Source organism: Lactuca virosa, chromosome 7 (genome assembly GCF_052849685.1).
Source record: "Lactuca virosa cultivar CGN04683 chromosome 7, Lactuca_virosa_CGN04683_v6, whole genome shotgun sequence".
Lineage (NCBI taxonomy): Eukaryota > Viridiplantae > Streptophyta > Magnoliopsida > Asterales > Asteraceae > Lactuca > Lactuca virosa.
In genome coordinates, this window is record NC_136432.1 from 56,235,635 (window position 1) to 56,242,708 (window position 7,074).

The window sequence follows — 7,074 nt, forward strand, 5'->3', positions numbered from 1 at the left end:
GACTTGTTGACTTTGACTTTGACTTGAAATTGACGGTTGTCACACCTGACCTACTATGCACTCACTCTTCCGGTGCTCTGACTTCATAGCCTCCACCTGAGCCTCTCGAATCCGCTCCAAGAGTGGAGTAATCACGATCATCCTCAAGCACACATGTCTAATCGAAGTCGCGACCGCCTTGCTGCTGAGAGCATCACCACCACATTGGCCTTCCCCGGATGATAAAGGATCTCACAATCATAATCCTTCACCACATACAACCATCTACACTGCCTCATGTTCAGATTCGGCTAATCCATCAAATACCTCAGGCTTTTATGATCCGTGTAGATAGTACAGCGAACCCCATAGAGGTAATTCCGCCAAATATTGAGGGCGAACACCACAGCCCCCAGCTCCAAATCATGCGTATGATAGTTCGCCTCATGAGGCTTCAACTGCTTCGAAGCGTTGGCAATAACACGACCCTTCTTCATCAGAACTGCACCCAAACTCGTGAACGATGCATCACAAAATCCTTAACACCCTCTAGCAGGGGCAGAATCAACGCCTCACACAATCTCTGCCTCGAGGTCTCAAAAGCTGCCTGGTGCTCAAGCCCCCAAAGAAATGTGATGATCTTCTTCGTCAACCGAGTCAAAGGAACCGCTCTCTTGGAGAAATCTGTGATGAACCTACGATAGTAACCTTCCAAACCAAGGAAACTCCGAATCTCAGATGGCGACTTCAGAACTTCCTATAACATACATGTTTTGAAATAGTGTTTTGTAATTTTAAAAGTTAATAATATTATGAAATATTATGTGATATTGAGAATTGAGTTCTAACAGATATTTTTTACTAGAATTGAAGTAAAACTATGTTTAGAATCACTCAGAAGGTATTGGAAGTCTTATGAGATTCCAATCAAAAGTCAAATATCAAAATTTAATGAAAATATAAAATTTGAAATAAGAATAATTTTATTATTGAAATTTGTAGATAATTTCGTTAGAAACATTTAGGTGAAAACCTCATCGAAATCCGAGTTATAACGAAGAAGTTATGACCAATCGAAGATCCGCGACAAAACTGGTAAACACTATTTAGCGTAAAAAGTGAGTTTTGGATAAACTACTTTTTAGACTTAGTGATCTAAATGAAAGTCGTAGTACTCGTTGAACCGAGATTTTTCATAAAAAGAACGTCAAAATCTGACTTCATATGAGGAAGTTATGATTTTTCTAAGTTTCGGTATAGCAGTAGACAGCTAAAAACTCGAAATAAAGATCGAGTGATTTTTAGACGAAACAACCTAAACGAGAATCGAAGGTCTCGTTAATATTAGTACAACGGTAAAAAGACAGACGAAAACGGACATCGGATGAAGAAGTTATGAATTTTTAACGGACTTTTCCTGTCCCGGCCTGTTAAAAATATAATAATAAAAATAAAGTCAAAATTAGCCGACGGCGTCTAAACGAAAGTTGTAGAACATAATTCCACCTACGCGTGGATATAAAGAACGTCAAAAATGGAGTGCGTATACAAAATATATGAATTTTACAAGTTTTTGGCACAAACTTCGAAAATGGTCCGAAGGGGGTACGCCCAACGTTCGCATGCAGGGTCAGAAGTCGGACACGTCCTTCTCTCTTCGCACGAGGCACACATACCAGATAAGTCAGCCACGTCCAATCCCAAGTTTCGATCTGATGACACCTCGCAGGTACGCCCCACGTACGAGGGGTACGCTCAGCGTACAAAGCCGCCTCGCAGTACGCCCAACGTACCGAGGACTACGCCCAACGTAGTCAGCAGCTCTGGTCCCATATAAAAGGGATGCGAAGGCAGCCGGTTTTAGTTTACAAATTTCACACTTTCACACGCTCTTTCATCCTTTTTACCTACTTTTAACCCCCCGAAGCCCCGGTATCATTCCCGACACCCGAAGCAAGTCCCGACACTCCGAAGTTCCCGAGAAAATTATATTTTCAAGTCAAAACTCTGCCCGTGTAAGGCCGGTTTTCAACTAAAATCCCTGGTTTCGTCACAAAAAGTCATATTTAGAGTCGAAGTGCTGCCCAAATTAATATTTTAATCCCCGGTTATTTCAATGTGAGTTCAATATATAGGAACAGTTATATGTTATGTGTTATGTGTGCTATGTGCTTTTCTTTGTTATTATCTCGTGTTGTAATTCCGTGCTGTTATTATATCAAAGTTATACCTTTGACCATGTGATCAGTGAAAGGACTTAGATTCACGGTGGTACTGGTATGTAGCCTCTGGCCATGTAGAGCATGTCTCGTATGAGAATGACTTCTATTTTATGGCATTGGCAGAAGGTTAGATAGGGCTAAAAGCCTGAAATCTACCAAAATGTTTAATCAGAAATTGTATGTCTTTTGTGCCAATTGGGCCGAAGCGTTATTGATGTATATCAAGTATTGAAATTGTTATGTCTCATTGGTTGTATATCTTTGAATCAAATCATCGATTGAGATGGAAAGTTTGTCACATGATTCACATATACCTTTGTTGTTCCTTGTTCCCCTTTGCTTATGCCATATTGAAGTATATATATGGCATAACGTTATATTGTATCTATTATTGAACTCACTAAGCGTCACCGCTTACCCCTCTCAATGTTTAACAATTGCAGGCAATAAGCAACCAGTATAGTTATATACTGTCGGAAGAATTAGAATAGTTTGTGTTATTACTTTTGTATTTCGGTTTATGTTTGTATAAAACTATAATATCCTGCGTAGTTATGTAAAATATTAAAACTTAGTCGGTTTGTATCCAATATTTTGTAATCACTTTATCAATGTAAAATATTGTTTTATGAATATGCATGTAGCATGTTTTGGAGTAATAATTTTTTTATTATGAAAGTATGGGTCTTTCAATCATGATATCAGAGCAGTAGTTTAAGTGAACTAAATATCACAGATTGGTATTTAGACTTAAACTATTGGAAGTTCAATATATGAACGGATTTGTTGTAAGTATATGGATACAAACCATAGGACTTAATTAAAGTATTAGGTAATAATAAATCCTAATATTATAAAATATTATATTACTCCAAATTTCAGAGCAATGGCTGAACAGATGAGTAGCCATACGCCATAGGTGGGTGGAGATCCTCGTCGTGATGAAGGAGACACTCCAGTATCCCCTCGTGAGGAGCGACTTATGTATAAACTTACTGGTGTTATTCGACAGACTCTTGAAGAACACAAAAAGAATAATGATAAAGGCAAAGAGAAAGTCACCGGAGAATCTTCTAAAGGGGAGATGAGACGTCCCACATTCAAAACTTTCAAGAGTAGTGGTGCTACAGTGTTTTCTGGTGTCCTTAATTCCATAGTTGTTCTAACTTGGATTCAGAACACAGATAAAGTGTTTCGTATCTCTCATGTGGATAATGAAGACAAGGCTAATTATGCTTCTGCAATGCTCATCGGAGAAGCCTTGGCTTGGTGGGAAGCAACATATGAAGCTCTCAACGAGTATGACCAGGAGAATATATCCTGGGAGATGTTCAAAACTCGTTTGTTAGGAAAATATTGTCCTCTAGATATGAGGAGGAGATTGGAGAAGGAATTCCTCGAGGTTAAACAGGGAGGAATGACTGTGAATGAGTATGAAACTCAGTTTAATCAAAGAGCAAGGTTTGCTACAAAGTATATTCCAACTGAAGACAAGAAAATTCAGTTATTCATGGAGGGACTACGACATGAAATCCACGATTTCGTTGTAAATCGGGATGTTTTGTTATTCGATAAAGCCATTGAGTATGCTCAAAGACGCGAGCATGAATTAGAAATACGTGGTGCCACTCTTTCTGTTCCAAAGCATTCACGTACTAAAAGAACTGTTCCTGTTCCCTATATTCCACCAACTCAATCTGTTCGATCTGAACCTAGCAAGCAAGTCCAATCTCAAAGTGCTATTCGTGGTCGTGGTAGATCACAATCTTTTTCTATTCAATCGCCTTCATGTCGCGTTTGTTGAAGGAATCATCCGGGCCAATGCAAAATAGATAAGGAATCCGTTGTCTGTTATGGATGTGGAGAAACGGGTCACATAAATCCACCTTTCCTGAGGAAGGATGTTACTTGCTATGCATGTGGTGTTATTGGCCACAAGAAGCGTTTATGCCCTACTATTACTAGTCAAATGGTGGTGAGTCAAGCTTATGTCCAACAACCAAAGAGTACTCCAACTAAAAAGGAGGAGGTGCCAAAAGCTAAAGGTCGTGCATTCCAGATTACCGCAGAGGAGGCACGCGAGGACTCAAATGTTGAGACAGGTACATTTCTTGTCAATTCTAGACCTGCTCACATCTTATTTGATTATGGTGCCTCAGATTCTTTTGTGTCTCATGAATTTGCGCATTCTTTTCAAACTGCTTGCTATGCACTCGCGCAACCATTTCATGTAGATACTGCGGGAAGTATATCATTACTTGCTGATAAAATCTATAGGGATTGTGTCGTAGAAATTGAAGGCTATAATTTTCTTGTTAACCTAATCCCTATCTCCTTGCCCAATTTTGATATTATTCTCGGCATGGATTGGTTGTCAAAGAACCATGCAGAACTCTTGTGTTACAAAAAGATGGTACACATTCCTATTGAAGGGGAAGATCCTATTTATGTCTACGGTGAACAAAGAATCTTAAAAATAATCTCTTTCCTCAAAGTTTGTAAATTCATATCGAAGGGGTTCCTATCTATCTGGCCTACACAGTTGATATCTCAAGAGAGGAGAAAAAACTGTAAATGATGTTCCTGTCGTGAACGAATATCCTGATGTTTTCCCCGATGATTTGCCTGGACTTCCTCCGGACAGGCAAGTAGAATTCCGAATTGACCTTGTGCCTGGTGCTGCTCCGATTGCAAAGACTCCTTATCGTCTTGCGCCAATTGAAATGAAGGAAATGATGATCCAACTGCAGGAATTGCTTGACAAAGGCTTTATTCGACCGAGTACCTCTCTTTGGGGTGCTCCAGTGTTGTTTGTCAAGAATAAAGACGGATCGATGCGAATGTGTATTGATTACCGTGAGCTAAATAAGGTGACTATCAAGAACAACTACCCACTACCTTGCATCGATGATTTGTTCGATCAACTTCAGGGTGTTAGCTATTTCTCAAAGATTGATTTGAGATCTGGCTATCATCAGTTGAAAGTACACAAGCAGGATGTACCAAAGATTGCTTTCTGTACTCGTTATGGGCATTTCGAATTCCTTGTCATGCCATTCGGTTTGACAAATGCTCCTGTTGTATTCATGGATATGATGAATCGAGTACGCCGCCCAATGCTCGATAAATCTGTCATCGTATTCATTGACGATATTCTAATCTATTCCAAGTCTGAAGCTGATCATGACATTCATATTCGTGAGGTATTAGAACTTCTTCGAAAAGAGAAACTGTATGCTAAATTCTCCAAATGTGAATTTTGGCTTCGCCAAGTTCAATTTCTCGGCCATGTGATTTCTGGTGACGGTATATCCGTATATCCTATCAAAATCGAAGCCATTCAAAATTGGGAAGCGCCTTGTAATGCTTCCGAAATTCGCAGTTTCTTGGGTCTCGCGGGATATTACCGGATATTCATTAAAGACTTTTCCCGTATAGTTGTACCTCTCACTAGTCTTACACGAAAGGAAGCAAAGTTCGAATGGGGTGAAGCCCAAGAAAAAGCTTTCTCGACTTTAAAAGATCTTTTGACTCATGCTCCAATCTTATCACTTCCAGAATGTGATAATGATTTCTCCGTCTATAGCAATGCTTCTAGGTTGGGACTCGGTTATGTGTTGATGCAACGTGGTAAAGTGATAGCCTATGCCTCAAGACAACTGAAATATTACGAAAATAATTATCTCACCCATGACCTCGAACTCGCTGCAGTAGTATTCGCCCTAAAACTCTGGAGACATTATCTTTTTGGTACAAAATGCCAATTGTTCACCGACCACAAAAGTCTCAAGTATATATTCAGTCAGCAAACTTTGAATATGAGACAACAGCGAGCCATGGAGCTGATCAAAGACTATGATTGTGAAATCCTGTATCATCCTGTAAAGGCCAATGTAGTTGCCAATGCACTTAGCAGAAAGGTTGATGAAAATAGTATGTGTTATTCTATTACTCAAACTACAGTGAAGTTCACTATTCTTGATGAACTAGAGAAGTGGCAAGTAGAGGCCTTAAAGCCATAAAATGTGAAGAAGGAAGGGATGGTACATTATGCTGATATTTTACTTGATGATCCATGAGGATTAAAAGTATTTAAGAATCGGCTATGGATTCCAAAGATTGGTGGATTAAGACAAAAGATTTTAGATGAAGCCCATAAGTCTAAACTGTCAATACATCCTGGTACAAGTAAAATGTACTATGATGTAAGAACTGATTATTGGTGGCATGGATTAAAGAGAGACATTGGAAGATATGTGCAGGAATGCTTAGTATGCTTAGAAGTCAAAACAGAGCACCAAAAGCCTTACGGAACCCCCAGAATGTCTTAGTGTTCCTGTGTGGAAATGGGAAGAACTGTCCATGGATTTTATTACCAAATTGCCAAAGACTGCTAGACATCATGATAGCATTTGGGTAATTATCGACCTCCTGACTAAGAGTGCACATTTTCTCGCCATGCGTGAAACGACTCCAATGGAGAAACACGCACAAGTATACTTGGATGAAATCGTTGCGAGACATGGTGTGCCACTAAAGATCATTGCCGATCGTAATACTCGCTTCACTTCTCACTTTTGGGCGAGTATGGAACGTGAATTGGGATCTCGAGTTGCTCTCAGCACAGCTTATCATCCCCAAACAGATGGTCAGACGGAGAGAACAATCCAAATAGTAGAAGATATGCTTCGTGCATGTGTCTTGGAGTTTGGTTGTAACTGGGATAAATACTTACCCCTTGTCGAATTCTCGTATAATAACAGTTACCACGCTTCAATCAAAATGCCACCATATGAAGCATTATATGGTCGTAAATTTCGTACGCCATTATGTTGGCGTGATGTAGGACAGAAGATCCTTGGAGGCCCTAAAA